The sequence below is a fragment of the Aptenodytes patagonicus genome, chromosome 2 (genome assembly GCF_965638725.1).
Source record: "Aptenodytes patagonicus chromosome 2, bAptPat1.pri.cur, whole genome shotgun sequence".
Classification (NCBI taxonomy): Eukaryota; Metazoa; Chordata; class Aves; order Sphenisciformes; family Spheniscidae; genus Aptenodytes; species Aptenodytes patagonicus.
Window position 1 is genome coordinate 107,300,168 of NC_134950.1, and position 15,611 is coordinate 107,315,778.

Sequence of the window (15,611 nt, forward strand, 5' to 3'; positions counted from 1 at the left end):
TGTACAAAGGAACGGTGGAAATGTCAAATGGAGAGATCTCTTTTGAGTTGTACAATTCGACAGTTTTTTACAAGATTTTGTTTTATTACTCTTGTAGTCTCATTTGAAACAAGTGGTAGTTTTGATACAGACTTAAAATAATGAACCTTTCTTTTTGTCCTTCACTCATTTTAGTGAATTTGAATAACTTGTTCATCTATCCAGGGATTCTCCCTTTGAATTGTGCACATTCTTCTAGGCCTCACTCCTCATTCCATTTTCGGTATTTCAGCAGTCAGATATTGAAATCGTCAATGGCTGCTAATAAGGGAACAGCCTCTTTCTGTGTGGATGACAGGATGATAAGAGAGCTTTGCAGATGCGGGGTAGTGTCATGTAGGTGCTGCAGAGGTATACAGATGTGCCAGCAGCAGGGGGAGAGGAATGGAGGGGGAATATGAGCCAGCAGTGTGAGGCTTGCCTGTACTCCTCTGGGGAGAGTTGGAGAGGAAGTGAAGAAATAATGAGAGAGCGGGGGGATCACAATATTCTCCCCTGCTTGCTGGCAAAGTAAGGAGCAGGAGGCAGAGCTTAAAGGGAGGAAGATTGCATGCTGGGAGTGTGTGTGTGTGGGAAAACCCCAAATTTTATGTTTGTTTTATCATGCTAATTTAGTTCCCGGGTGGTAAAAATGACCCAAACACTTGGATATTAAAGGCATTAAAATAAATAAATACATGGCCACTCTCCCCCCAGCAACTTGGGAATACAGATATGAAATGTATATACAAGCATTCTAATGGTTTGTTTACTTTGGGAAGTCTATGTCCTGGAAATTTTAAGTTGGACTGCTTTCTATATGGTTAGACAGAGTTATATGAAGCTTTTCTTAAACTGTTCTAGGATAACTCAGTCATGCCATGTAGTGTGTGCCCTGCTCTGTATAGCTCTGCTGTAGGTCATGTAGATTTGGTTCAGGTTTCAGACAGACAACTTTAGTGTGACTACTGACACATTAATCTAAACATATTAGGGGTGGAGCTGAAAGCATGATTAAGTGAGGCTTGTGGGTAAATATACTTCAGCAGCATTTGGAGATTTTTGTTTCTTAACTTCTTATGTTTTCTGCTTTCTGTTGGGAAGGAGGGGCGGGGCAGTATGTCTGTACTGAATGGCAGCCTGGGGGAACCACTGCTTCAATAGGATGGTTGGAAAGTTTACTTTCACATCAGGCAATGAGGATTTTAGTGTATGTTGTGATAGAAGATTTTTTTTTTCTTTTTGTGTTGATTTTTTCTTCTTCTTCAGAATGTTGTAGAATTACAAAAATCCCTGCTTGTGGTTGATGTGGTTGAGAAGGCTCAGCAGCCAGACATTGAAACTGAGTGAAATTTTGGGCTGCTTTCTAATCTGCAATGGAAGGTGTATGGTTGGCTTGGTCACACAGGAAAAAAAACAACAGGCAAGTGATAGGGGTTGTTTAAGCCATAGCTTTATTAGCTCATTTGGTAGTGATCTGGTAATAGAATATACAGTGCAGGTCATACATCTTTGACAGTTTACAATCAGACATGTAAATTAAGTCTAGGGCCTTTTAGTTGCCCTCACTCATACACAAAGGCTACAAGAGCAAGACTGAGGTTCTTTTTTTTCCTGTACCGAAAGCTATGTGCTGTAACTATGTTGAATGTATTTCTACACCTCCTGTGGAACAGATACTTGCTTTGGTCATTGCTGGCTCTTAAAATAAAACCGGTTGAACCTCAGTGTGTATTCAACAGGGTCACTGACATAGAAATGTAGAATAAGTTCAATTGGAAGGGACCTGGGATGATCTCATTCAACCTTCTGCTCATAGGAGGGCTAACGTCAAAGCTAGATCAGGTTGCTTAGGACCCAGTCCAGTCAAATTTGCTGTGAAGGGCGGTGTGGGTGTCAGGGCAGTACAGCAGCGATAGCACTTTAAAAGCTAGGTGATGGATGCTCAGGGTGATGGTGATGGGGGCAGGATTGTACTCTCACAAAAAGGGACCCATTAGGGAAAGAGCAAGGAAGCCAGAGTGCAGCCCACAGAGCGCAGCAAATGAGACATAGCAGTTGTAGCAGCAGGAGTGCAAAGAGGCTCAGAAATTTCACTCAAGACTATGTGGGTCTGCTTGAAGACTGTACAATGGTGGTCTCAAAATGCTGCAGTACATAATGTCCAGCACATGGACATCCATTAAGATGTAGTAGAAGTCCACAGGACTACCATTAGCACATCAGAATCCTGGCTCCAGAGGGAGGAGCCCTCTATCCAGGTCCTGTGCTGCAGAGTGCTCCTGCCTCTCCCTGGAGGTCAGGGCAGTGGTGTCCTCTCTTGTGGGAGATGTGCTGTGGTCAAGGCCCTGAAGTTCTAGATTAAGGGGGAAGATGAAGAGGAGACTGATACGGTATTTGTGGAAAACCCAAGCTACACAAGGTGAGGAAGGAGCGACAACTGGAGACCAAGTGGACGGAGATTATAAAGATGGAGAAGGCTGGAAGCTTGTGACTTCTGGCAACAAGAAGTCGCAGATCTGTTCCATCTACAGATCTCCAATTTCAGAATAGGTATAGTACTCTGGGCACTGGTGAGGATCAACAAGACCCATCAGAGTCAGCTGAGCCTGAACTTAGTGTCCACCCGAAAGGGAAAAAAATGAGTGATAGCGTCACCCAACGCTACCTGACGCTATGGGGACAGGCAGGTTATTTTTAAGGATCCTTGGTAGAATGACAACCGGCCAGAGGTCTGTAGTTATAATTAGAGCTTTATTATTATAGAAAGATTTTAGTAGTCAGCGTAGCTTATCGTTACACAGAATTCCTAGCAATGAGGATAGCTTTCCTATTACCTAAAATTGCAGTTGCCTATACTTTTCAGTCACCTGGACCCTCTGCAGGTCAGGTCAAATTCTTAATAATCGGAGAGCAATAGAATAATGATAATCTGGACTCTGACTTTTAAAAGTACATGAGTCACTCACTCCTCAGAAGAAGAATAACGACGGAGGGGGTGTCACGGTACTCTAGCCCACGGTGAGGGTGTTCCCCCTTTCCTCTTCCATCATGGTGCGAGCGTCCCCTGTATCGCACCGGGAAGCACGAAAGCCTTAGCAGTCTGTCTGCTGTTGGATCAGCTTCAAAAACCTTTTGGATAAGCTGATGTATTTATACCTCTCAGTCTGGGGGTTTGGTCTATACAATTTCCATAAGTTAGTGGATTCTGAAGAGGCTGCCAGACAATCAGTATGCAAGAATTCTGGCTGCAAGAGACAGCAAGCTGCAGGTGATAATGGCTGCATAATGATCTTTCTCTCTTCCTGTCCATTGTGTCCTGCCTACATGTTGCCCGTGCTTTGACCTAATGGTGCTGCCCCCAGCACGCCTCAGGCCTTAGCATGAGCTGTGTGTTAGTCAAAATCTGAGCAACAGTTGAGTGAACAGTCACAGGGGGCATTCCTGACCACGGAGGGATCACGGCTTTTGCCATCCAGAATATCTCATGTGCTGTTACGCTTCCCTGTCCCATAATGGGTGTCACCATACCCTGGCAACAGTGCTGTACCGCGTGTGAGGAGCAATGGGTACCAGTCACAGACAGTTACCGGTGATTCCTCCTGTGGACGATCGAGGCATGTATCTTCTGACCCCACCTGATGTCTGGGGAGTTTTGTTGTTTGGTAGGTGCCAGAATCTGGGATTGTTGCAGATGCACTGCCAAGATCTGTCCAGCCTTCTAGCACGGACCTCTTCTTCCTCTTCCTTGTGGGTACCAACAGTACTGCTCCAGAGGTAACCTGGAGCTTATCAAGAGAGACTACAGAAGTGTGGGGCTGAGAGTGAAGGGCATGGAGCTCTGGTCTTGCCTTCCCAATCCTTACAGGGAGGAGGAAAGCTTGGGTAGAAGTGGACTATGCCTAGCTGTATGGCTTGTGTTGCAGACAGGGCTTTGGCTTCTGTGACCAGAGGAATGAGGGCTACTGAGCAGGGATGGAATAAATCTAATGAAGTGGAGCAAGAGTGTCTTTGCAAACTAGGCTTGCTAGTCTACTGAGGAGACTGTTAAACTGGGTATGGAAGGTTATCATAACCTGAAGAGGAAAGGTCATAAGGGGCGGAGCAAGATGTGTCTAGGTGACAAGCTTGACAAGGGAGGCTCTCGCCCTTCTGTAAATGCAGCAGGCCTTGGGGCCCATCTCAAATGCCTGTACACAAAAGCACGTGGCATGGGGAACAAGCAGGACAAATTAGTTGCAGAGCTATGACCTCACTGGGATTATGGAGGTGTGGCGGGACAGCACTCCTGACTGGAGTGTTGCAATGGATGGATAGAGGCTTTTCAGGAAATAGCGTGGAGAAAATGAGGAAGGGGGGTTGTGATCTATGTAAAGGCTTAGCTTGACTGCATCTGGCTTTGCCTTGGGGCCGGTGACAAGCGAGTAGAGAACTTGCAGATAAGGAGCAGAGCACAGACCAGCACAGATGATGATGATGATGTAGTAGGCATCTACTACAGACGTACTGATCAAGAAGAGGAGATAGATAAAGCCGCCTTTAGGCAGTTGGAAAAAACCTCACAATCCCAGGCATTGGTACTCATGGGTGACATTAACCAAGCTAAAATGACTGGAAGTAGGCGATCCATAAGATTTCTGAAATGAATTTTAAAAACCTGTTAATGTGGGTGATCAGTGATTCGAGGAGATACTCTGCATCTGTTAGTCACAATCAAAAAGAAGAACTGGGTGAAGATGTAAGAGCTGAGACAGCCTTGGCTGCAGCAACCAGGTGTCTGTCAAGTTTAAGATCCTGAGAGGAGTGAGCAGCAGATGAACAGCAGAATTACAACCCCGGACTTCAGAAGGGCAGATCTTGGCCTGTTCAGTTTCCCACAGGAAACTGCCCTGGAGGGCAGAGGGGCCCAGGAGAGCTGGTTGATCTTCAGGACAGCTTCCTCAGAGCACAACAACGGTCCATTCCCATGTGCAGGAAGTCGAGCAAGCATGGCAACAGGCCAGCATGGATGAACGTGGAGCTTCTGACTGAGCTCAACCACGAAAAGGAAGTACACAGGAGGTGGCAGCAGGGAGAGGCTACGTGGGAGGAATATAGCCCGTGCGTGAAGGAACAGAGTGAGGAAAGCCAAAGTTCAGCTGGAGTTGAGACTAGCGAGGGAGGTGAAGGACAACATGAGAGGTTTCTGTAAGTACACTGGTAGCAAAAGTGAGGGCCGACTGCTCGGTGTGGCAGGGGACCTAGTGACAAGGGACATGGAAAAGGCAGAGATGCTAAGTGCCTTTTTTTGCCTCCCTTTTCAACGGGTAGGGCTTGCCCTCAGGGTTCCCAGGTCCTTGAGCCTGCTAGCAGAGTCTGTGGGCGTGAAGCAGTACCCACAGTAAAGGAAGACAGCGTTAAGAATCACTTGAGCCAGTTAGACATACACGAGTCCATGGGACCAGGTAGGATGCATCCAAGGGTGCTGAAGGAGCTGGGCAATGTCATTGCAAAGCTGCTCCCTATCATCTTCAAAAGGCCATGGCAGCTGGGGGAGGTTCCCAGTGTGTGGAAAAAGGCAAACGTCACGCACATCCTCAAGAAGGGCAAGAAGGAGGATCCAGGTAACTACAGGCCAGTCAGCATAACCTCAGTCCCCGTGGCGGTTGTGAAGGAAATCCTCTTGGAAGCCCTTTCTCAACGCACAAAGGAGAAGGTGATTTGGAGCAGCCAGCGTGGATTTGCCAAGGGCAAGTCATGCCTGATTGACCTCATTGCTTTCTGTGATGAAATGGCTGGCACTGTGGGCAAAGGGGTGTAGTATACCTTGATTATGGCAAGCCCTTGGCCCCAGTCGCATCAGCACCAAACTGGTGATGTATGAGCTGGATAGTGGGCCGACAGCCTAGGAAGCAGCGCTGGAGGTCGTGATGGGCAACCAGTTGAACATGAGTCAGCAGCAGTCCTTGCAGTGAGTGAGTTGTGGCAGCAAGGAAGGGTAGCTGCGTCCTGGGCTGCACGAGTAAATGTGTAGCCACAAGCCACAACCGCAAGCAGGTCTGGGGAAGTGATCCTTCCCTTCTGTTTGGCGCTTGTGAGACTGTATCTGGAGTGCTGTGCCCAGCCTGGGGCTCCCCTGTGCAAGAAGGAGATTGATACGCTGGAACAAGCCCAGTGCAGGGCCACCAAGATGGTCAGGGGGCTGGTTATGGTATACGATGACTGTGGCGGGGGGTGGGGGGAGGAGTTTCTTTATGTTCCTGTATAGACAATAGAAATTAACGTGCTGTTCTGAAGTTAGAGTGGAAATTTTATAGGAACAAAGCGTGTGTGCATGTATGTACGTTGTTTGACTCCTAAAATAAGGACATGAGCTAGAAATCATCCATCTCGTAAAGAAGATTAATATACTGTAAATGTTGTAATTAAGCTATATTTAATCTGCCTATGTGTATAAAGCCACTAAAAGAATTAAGATGTGGTCCGCTTAGGATGTGATGCTGGTAAATGGAAGCATGCTGCATTTGATGCAGTTTTTCATCTTCCTTCGACGACTTTTTTTTTTTTTTTTTTTTAAACCAAAGGCCTGACTTGGGAGACCCCAGTTCTTGTGTTCTTCCCATTATCATAGTTTAAGAGGACTATTTTACAACTGAATCGGAACAAGTGTCATTGTAACATTAAGTTGAAGAAGGATTCACCAACACCCCAGCTTAAAAAAAAAAAAGAAAGTGCGTCTGTACTATTTTCCCTAGTCTGTTCGTCTTCACCACCAATAGGAATGTAAAACTCTTCCTCAGAGAAGCGTTGGCACATTGTTTCCAACTTTGTGGGAAGCTGTGTTAATCAGGCTACTAGATCCCATGATTTGTAGTTGCTTGGAGTCTTGAAATGCTTGAGAGCTGGAGTCTGGGGCTAATATTACAGAGGAGGAAAAGAAAGGGTCACTTGTAAATGCTAAGTGTGCCACACCTGATCTGCCCCTTAAGGCTGGGCACTATGTGGTCTCATCTTGGTGGAATTAGATCTGGGCCAGGCAGGTTTAACTTATTAATTTGAAATTGTTCCTGGAAGCGATGTCACATACAGGGCACCTTCTTGATGTATTTTGGTCTAGCTCTAGCCGGTCTACTAGTTGGTGAGAAGTTTTAGGTGCTATATATAGAGTTGGGACTTGCAGTGTTAAAACACCCAAGCGGTGTTACTGGAAACCACGCCTTTGAAAGTCATGACCCTGATTAATTAAAATGGTGTTACTACTTTCTGGCTTTATTGAAGTGGAGCTGCTTATCGTTTGCTTTTGTGTGTGTGCGCGCTAAACTGAAGAAACATGAATGAAATCCAAATTTTTCTTTGAAGCTTGATCTCTGTTCCTGACTTCCTGCAGGTGTTTTAATGCACATGCATGTATTCCCATGAATTTAAAAAAAACCCCAAAATATTTTGGTATGGAGTGCTGGTATAATCCCCAAACAAGGAAACTTTCCCTTTGAGAATTTTTTTCCCATTTCATAGTCAGTTTTAGGTTCTCATTCTTCACAGAGGTTCTGGATGTTACCAGCAAATAGATAATTTTAAAAACCTTGCTGAGATTGCTAACGTCAGTGCTGATTCTGAAGGCTCCCAGAACATTTTAATTACATAGGCAAATCTCTATGGCAACCTTTTCTGGGAAGAAATGCTTTTAGATACTGAAGTTTTATGGTTGAAGGAGCAAATACAGAAAGCCATTCAGTTTCAGTGAGGAATTGAGGAAGGATGATTACCGTTGACAGAGTTAGAGTATAGCCAGGAAGGCCATGGCTAAAATGTATACCCTTCTGGTAGAGGAGTAATATTAGCACCTTACCTACTGCCCATCACTAGGGGTTTTGGCAGTGAAAGCACTCCCAGCCCACTGCTGCTTTTCTACACAGAAGTACTGTTACTGAGTTACTGGTTATTTTTAAGAGCAGCATTGTATCCTGAATAGCCAGCACCAATTTTTGCAGCTCTCCCATCAGACTGTTAATATCGTTGATTTAATTTAGCATGTGAGTTGAGAAAGGATGATTGTTTTAAAAGAAAGGAAAAAAAGGGGTGTGGGGGAGTAATGCTTGCAGTCTGCCATTTTGTTAGGTAATGTTGCCTCCAATACTTTGTTTGATCCACTGGTTACTAAAAAGACACAATACCTAAGGCAGGAAGGTAATGTTTCTGTACTATCTGGACAGTTGTAATTCAGGCAAAAAGCCCCAGAAAACCTTACTGCGGTGTTTTGCATCAAGCCAGTAACTTCCTGCTTAAGCTGTGGAACAGCTTTAAATCAAACCTGAATCGTCAGTGATGGCAAGCAGTGGAAAATATCTTCAGGCAAGTTGTTTCAGTGGAGACAGGAGTTCATTGTAAAAACCATTGCCCTTCATGTCTGTATCAGATGTATGATATTCCTGAAGTCCAGTAGCTTTTTTTGCTGCGTTTACTTCCCAGTAACTGGTTCTGGAGATCCTTTTTGGGAATGGTGCCACGTTCTGTGCAAAGCCGGACAGCGCACAGCTAACGAGAGCTTGCCACCGACTGTGCTAGCTGCAGAAACGGAAGCAGTGCAGCTACGACTGCGTGGTGCTGCGCTGACCTCGTTGTCCAGCCTGTTGCATTGTGCCAGGTGAATGCTCCAGCTTTCTTGGCATTAGCTTGGTGTTTTAAACAGCGTGCTTTGTAAAAAGGATGATGATGAGTGCTGACAGAAAATGAAGAACACGACCTTAGCAGCACTGAATTGTCTTCCTTCTTCTTTGCCTCAACTTTGTTCTGGAAGGAAGAGTCCTGAAAGGGTGGGGAATCTTTTGCTCTTACGCTCTTACCCTATTTTCATGATTGTAGCACAGGCTTCATCGGATGCTTCTAAGCCTTTGACACCAAAGTTGAGATAAAGGTCCTGTTGATTCTATAGAATTCATGCTGACTTAACTGTATTGATGGAGTTTCTGTGCTGTAAACAGGCCAAGCCAGTGCAACAGCATGGCTTTCAGTGGATGTACTTTTCTTTCATCAAACTGCTATATTCTTCTGCAGTAGTGTTGACAGAATAAATGTTCTTGATTTCTGTGCTCTCATTTCCTTTTTACTGTAGTTCCTTTCAGTTTCATAAGGATTGATAGTACATTTCTGGAACTTACTCTAATTCTCGAAACTGATGAAATGGAATGTTCTGCTTGCTCTGTAAACTGCTCTTTGATTCATCTGTTATCTTGAGGTAGAAGGCAAAATCTGCCCGAGTTTGCAGAGGTGCCTTTCATAAGAAAGGAGGCGGGAGGAATGTGGCACTGCTGTTAAGGGTTTCAGGGTTTAAAAAGACTCTACAGCTTTCACTTCCTGTCTTTGGTATGAGGGCTATTTCAGACAGACAGAAGTTGGAACATTGGTAATTTGTAATTTGGATGAGATGTTGGCTGTTTTGTTTTGTTTTTTACCCTGGGTGTGGTCAAACGCTGGAACAGGTTGCCCAGAGAGGCTGTGGAACCTCCATCTTTGGAGATGTTCAGGACTTGACTGGAGACGTTTCTGTGCAAGCTCATTTGAGCCTTGCTGTGAGCAGGGGTTTATGCTAGATAAGGACTCATATGCAAAGGTTCCTTCCAACCTAAATTGTTCTGTGACTTTATGATTTTAAGTTTTGATAATCTCTAGGGATAGAGAATCCCTAGTCTCTCTAGGTAAGCCATTTCTGTGCTTGACCAACCACAGTGGCGAAGAATTTTTTTCCCATGTGTCTAATTGGAATTTCCCATCTTCCAAATCGTGTCCATTGTCTTTTGTTTTGTTTTTTGGGGGTTTTGTTGTTGGTGGTTGGTTGGGCTTTGGGGTTGTGTTGGGTTTTTTTTTTTTTGCTATGTACTTCTGAACTGGCTCTATTTCTAATATAACCCCTCTGTTGAAGACAGGAATAAGATTTGCCTCCTCTCTTTTTATTCTCTTATGAGTCTGAATAAACACCCTTCTGTCATCTTCTCCTTGTATGCCATACGCTCCAAGCTCCTCGCTGTCTTAGCAGCACTTCTCTGTAAACACTGACACAAAGTGGGAAGAATACTGAATTGCTAACCAGAAATCCATGATTACTTTAAATTAGAAAATCTACTGGTCTAAAAAAAATTTTTAATTTCCCATAGCTGCTTCTGAGACTGCGGCCTGTTCTGATCTTCTCAGTGAGGTTTTGATGTGAGAGGAGTTTCAGTTGAAAGAGGCGGGAGCCATACATGCCTTTCCTGACTCATCTGAGATGTTTCCATGAAATTGGAGGTCATGTGACCACATCTTTGGTTGGAAACTGACAGTGAAGGAGCAACAGCCATTTTTAAAGGATTTTTTTTAAGATTAGGGGAAGCACAACGGTCCAGCAAAATATCAGTAAAAATACAAGCTTGGTGAATGAACAAGTCTTTTGTCAGTGATCTCTTCTTTTGATAGAGGCAAAGACGCTGAAATTATAGCTGCTGGCTTGTGTTAATGGAAATAACTGAGTGAAGGGAAGAATGGCCAGTCCTGGAGAACAGAAGTCTTGATATTTTTGGAAAGTACCTTTGGTTGATTCTTTTGGTGTTCCAAAATGAGTTTATACAGTGATTATATTTCATTTCTGTTGTGCTAAGTAAAACTTTTCTCTTAAAGAGAAAGTTTTTGGGTTTTTTAAAAAAAAAAAACAATTTTAAGTTCATGTGCATCTTCTGTAATATGCAAACTTTGTGGTTAACTGTATGTGCAAATAAGAGAAGGAAAACGGAGGCTTCTGTGGGCTCACAGAAAGGAAAGGAGGAGGTTGGCTCTAAGTAATTTATTGCCTTTAGAAAAATGTAACTAGAGAAATTATATAACTTACTCAAGAGAGTAAACAGTTCAAGCAGAATTGCTATATGACAAAACAGAATCATTTGTCTGTGAGTCATTGTGAAAAAGAAGGGAGAGTGTTGACTTGCTCAGATAGAAATTGTCCTCATCCCACCCTTTGTGCTGTTCACTATATTTCTTCCTACATTTTTCCTCACTGATGAGGGATGGTCAGCTCCCCCCCCCCCCTTTTTAAATTTGCCTCCCAATGCCCATGTGCAATTAGTAATGAACAGCTGGGTTGCACAGAAGAATGAGCTCCCAGCTACCCTTTTAATTGTTTTTGCCCTTTGCTCAATTGCCAGTTTGTCTCCGTAGTTGGTTTTGTTGTTCATAAACCAAAACAGCATTTTGATAAAAAGTTGGATGCACATTTGGTTCATAAAGGCAGTTCACTAAAAATTAATTCATCAGCTCATAGAGGAAACTTTATGAATAAACTTGTCACCTTAAGACACTGAAGGTGATGGAACAGCTGATCCTAGAAATCATTTCCAGGCACACAGACAAGAAAGTCATCAGGAGTAGTCAGCATGGCTTCACCAAGGGGAAGTCACGCTTGACCAACTTGATAAACTTCTACAATGAAATGACTGATCCAATAGATGAGGGGAGAACAGTGGATAGTGTCTACCTGGATTTCAGTAAGGCCTTTGATGTGGTCTTCCATAAGAGTCTTGTAGCCCCTCAAGCTGTTGCTATAGGGGCTGGATGAGCAGACAGTGAGGTGGACTAAAACTGGCTGAATGGCTGGGCCCTGAGGGTGGTGATCAGTGTGCAAAGTCTAGTTGGAGGCCAGTAACTAGTGGTGTACCTCGGAGGGGGCATACTCAGTCCAGTCCTGTTCAACATCTTCATTAGTGATCTGCATCATGGGGCAGAGTGTACTTTCAGCCAGTTTTCTGATCACACAAAGTTGGAAAGAGTGGCTGATAGGTCATCCAGATGCTGCCATCCAGAGGGACCTCGACAGGCTGGAGAAATGGGCTGACAGAAACCTCGGGAAATTCAACAAGAAGTGCAAAGTCCACACCTGGCGAGGATCAACCCGATGCACCAGTATGTGCTGGGGGCCACCCAACTGGAAAGCAGCTTGGCAGAAAAGGACCTGGGATTTGGTGGACACCAAATTCAACATGAGCCAGCAATGTGCCCTTGCTGTGTGGAAGGCTGCTGGTATCCTGGGCCGCATTAGGCAAAGTATTGCCAAACAGACCACGGGAGGTGCTCCTTCCTCTCTGCTTAGCACTGGTGAGGTCATATCTGGAGTGCCGCGTTCAGCTCTGAGCTACCCAGTAGAAAACTGATATGGAGCTACTGGAGTGAGTCCAGTGAAGAGCCACGAAGATGATTAAGGGACTGGAGCATTCCTCCTATGAGGAAAGGCTGAGAGAGCTGGGACTGTTTAGCCTGGAGAAAAAAAGGCTCAAAGGGGAATCTCATCCGTGTATATAAATACCTAAAGGGAGGGTGCAAAGAGGATGGAGCCAGGCTCTTTTCAGTGGTGCCCAGTGATAGGACAAAAGGCAATGGGCACAAACTGAAACATGGGAGGTTCCCTCTGAACATCAGGAAACACTTTTTCACTGTGAGGGTGACTGAGCACTGTCACAGGTTGCCCAGGGAGGTGGTTGTGTCTCCATCCTTGGAGATATTCAAAAGCCATCTGGAGATGATCCTGGGCAACTGGCTCTAGGTGAGGGGGTGGGGGTTTGGAGCAGATGATCTCCAGAGGTCTCTTCCAACCTCAACCCTTCTATGATTCTGTGATATATAGTACCACTAGCTGCTTCTGGTTGAGGAGTCCAAGGCAGACGTGAGGTCCTTGTGTATTCTACTCTGTATTTACAAAAGCTTTTTTGAAAGAAAGCACCTTAGCAGGATGCTTAGATTGCACCTGGCCCTTCTGTGTAATGTTCACGTGACCTTAAAAAGGAAGTAGTACTTTCTTTTTAATGGATACGCATTTATCATAAGAAACATAAAAGGAGAAGGAAAAGGAGAAATGGGGTGTTCTGCATAGCCTTATGGTGGCATCTCATTATCTCTGATCTTTTATATGGATGGATCAGTTCAGAGAGTGAGAGTATATTGTACAAGGAATTAAAATTGCTTGAATTTTGTACTGTTGGAAACAAAGTGAGCCTCCCATTTCATAGAAATTGTGCCAGCACGAAACCAACAAGGATTGCCATCTTTCAATTGTAATATTCTGTCGCATGCGGGAAGGGGTGCGCCGGTGCCTTCACATGCAACTGGATGGAAAAGGCTGCAGTTCTTACTCAGTTAAAAACAATTTGGAGAAAGAATGTTTGCCTTGCAGGTACTGCCTTTATGTCCATTTCACATATTGTGACTTCTGTGATGCAGGAAGCCTTCTGATCCATCCTGGGCTGAAAGAACACAAGATGTGGGATCACTGTTGTTCTTGCTCTGGATTTGTGATGTTCGTTGTGCTGGGGCTTTCAGTTTTGTTTTAACTGTTTTTCAGGACAAAAAGATTGTATTTTTTTAATCTGTGGTGTTAATTTACCTTTACTTAGAATGTTGATGTTTGTTTCTCCCTGCACATACATGTATTAACTTTCAATTAATAGATGTGAAAGCCAAAGATCTGAACTATTGTCCCAGGTTGTCTGCTAAATAAGTGTGGGTTGTTTTGTTTTTTTTTTTAAGATATGTCGAAGAGGTGCTAAACCATAGAGCTGTTTTTTTGTATTTCAACCATTTGTTGTATTGCTGTTGCACTGGGAACACACTTGGCTCTAGCAGATGAAGAATGAGTTGTAAAAGAATGTTTTCATGTTAGTCTTAGCACAGGTCTTCACCAGAGGATGTAACAGTGTTATGAAAGAGACATCAGGAGGAAGTAGTGGACGTGAAATCTGTAGACAGATGACTGGTAAATTCCAAATGGAGAAGTATCAAGGGAAATTAGTGGGGGAAAACAAACAAACCCCCAAAACCCCACTTGGTGCAAGATCCTACAGAAGGTGAAGGTAAAATTTATTTACAAAGTCTCTAGTAAGCTGATTCTCATTCACATGTACCTATTTTCTAAAAGATTTCATTCACTCACACTCTCACAGTCAAGCATGAAGATGTGTGCGCCAAATTGGTCACATTTTGGCACACATATTGCGTGCCCTCTGTGTGTGGGACACAGAGGACAAGGGATGCTCGCTACAGAGACATCACTATGTCTCCTGGGTTCTTCATGATTGACAATGACAAACTAGTTTTTGGATAGCTGTTTCATGACCTTCAAGAGTCAATAGTTGTTACAGACTGGTTCTTTGCTTCAGAATCTTAGTTCAGCCTCTGTAAATTGTAGGCCAAGCTGTTGCCCATCCTCTGTTTTCCTTGTTGGTTTGAAATGTGTTGCTGTTTTCCCAGTAGACTAACAGGAAAAGGAAAGGCTCATGTGGCATACTGCAACCTTGTTGCTATCATCTTGTTGTTAGGATGCACCTTGTTTTTTCTGGTAAGTCATCTGTGTTGTGGTCTTCTCAGAGTGCAGGCTGTCTTGATATAAATAACACATTCCTCAAGTTTACCACTGGGAACGATGTCCTGGGAGTAGTTTCCTGGGAATGTCCTTCATTATTGATGCCGGCCATTCTATTAATCCTCGGTTTACTATTTCTTCTTGCATGTTAATATACATGTATTTCCTTTCATATTGCACTCATACGAGTCTTGGTATGTCTGTCACAATTATGTTACTGTACCAAAATTCTTATTTATTTTTATTGTAATTTCAGTATTGAGGCAAATTTCATACTGATCATGCCACCCTTTTGAAACAGAGGAGCAGAAGTTGTAGTCCTTCTTTTTCCAAATAGTGATTAAACTTACCATTACAAATTTTTGGAATAGAAGTCTGTCCTGAGAATGAATTTGGCAAAGGAAAAGGCAGTCAACTAGAGTTTCCGAGATGTCTCTCTGCATGTGGGAATGCAGAGTGTATGCACATTTAGAGAAAACTGATTTTCTGTAAATTAGTGGTGATGAAGTACAAGGAAAGTAAATATGTGTTAAGTTTAATTAACTTTATACTGAATATTGCCCGTCTTGCACTTGTATTTCCATGTCTACAGTACAAACAGCTTTTGTCACTGGTAGCATCCTGTGGCTTTTAGCAATAGTGTTATGTAAGTAAACATAGAGCAAATTTTAGTCCTTTGATTATATGATAAGCTTTCTTGCAGCTTCTTCTGGGACGATGAAAGATACTTTGGCAAGTATCATGCCCTAGCTTTTTCCTTGCTGGCTTACATGGGGAGAGTCACAGATGGGTTCTTCATTTTCTTAGTAAGTTTGTTAAGAACACAAGAAGTGTGCTAATAGTTAAGAAAATGCCTTTAGTAAGAAGCATTGTATGTTCTTTTGGAGGGAGAATGATCTAGTAATAACTTGAACAAGCTTAAGAAACTTCCCCACATGTATTCTGTCCTGCAGTCAGCCTTTATTAGTATGCTCCAGCAGCTGTTATGACGTGCAGGGGTTTTAAAATGAAAATGGGGGGGGGGGCGGCGGCGTGTATTTGTACGAGTAGGCGAGACATGTACTGCCCACTACTATAGATGCTTCATGGTTCAAAATGGTGGTTGGTGGAAGATTTTGTTCAGTTAAGCAGTCTGACAGTTTGTCTTCAAATAGTGGCTGGGTTCTTGCTCATGAACACTGCATAACAGGAAACACTACTCCATATAAAAGCTTATTCTTACAGGTTTGTGCCAGAATTT

General features: G+C 43.7%; 1 protein-coding gene across 2 annotated transcripts in view; it reads left to right on the forward strand.

The window, feature by feature from the left end:
- TPPP (tubulin polymerization promoting protein) overlaps positions 1 to 15,611 on the forward strand; it is a 114,910-nt gene that overhangs the window by 88,413 nt on the left and 10,886 nt on the right. The gene's annotated exons all lie outside the window — the stretch shown is intronic.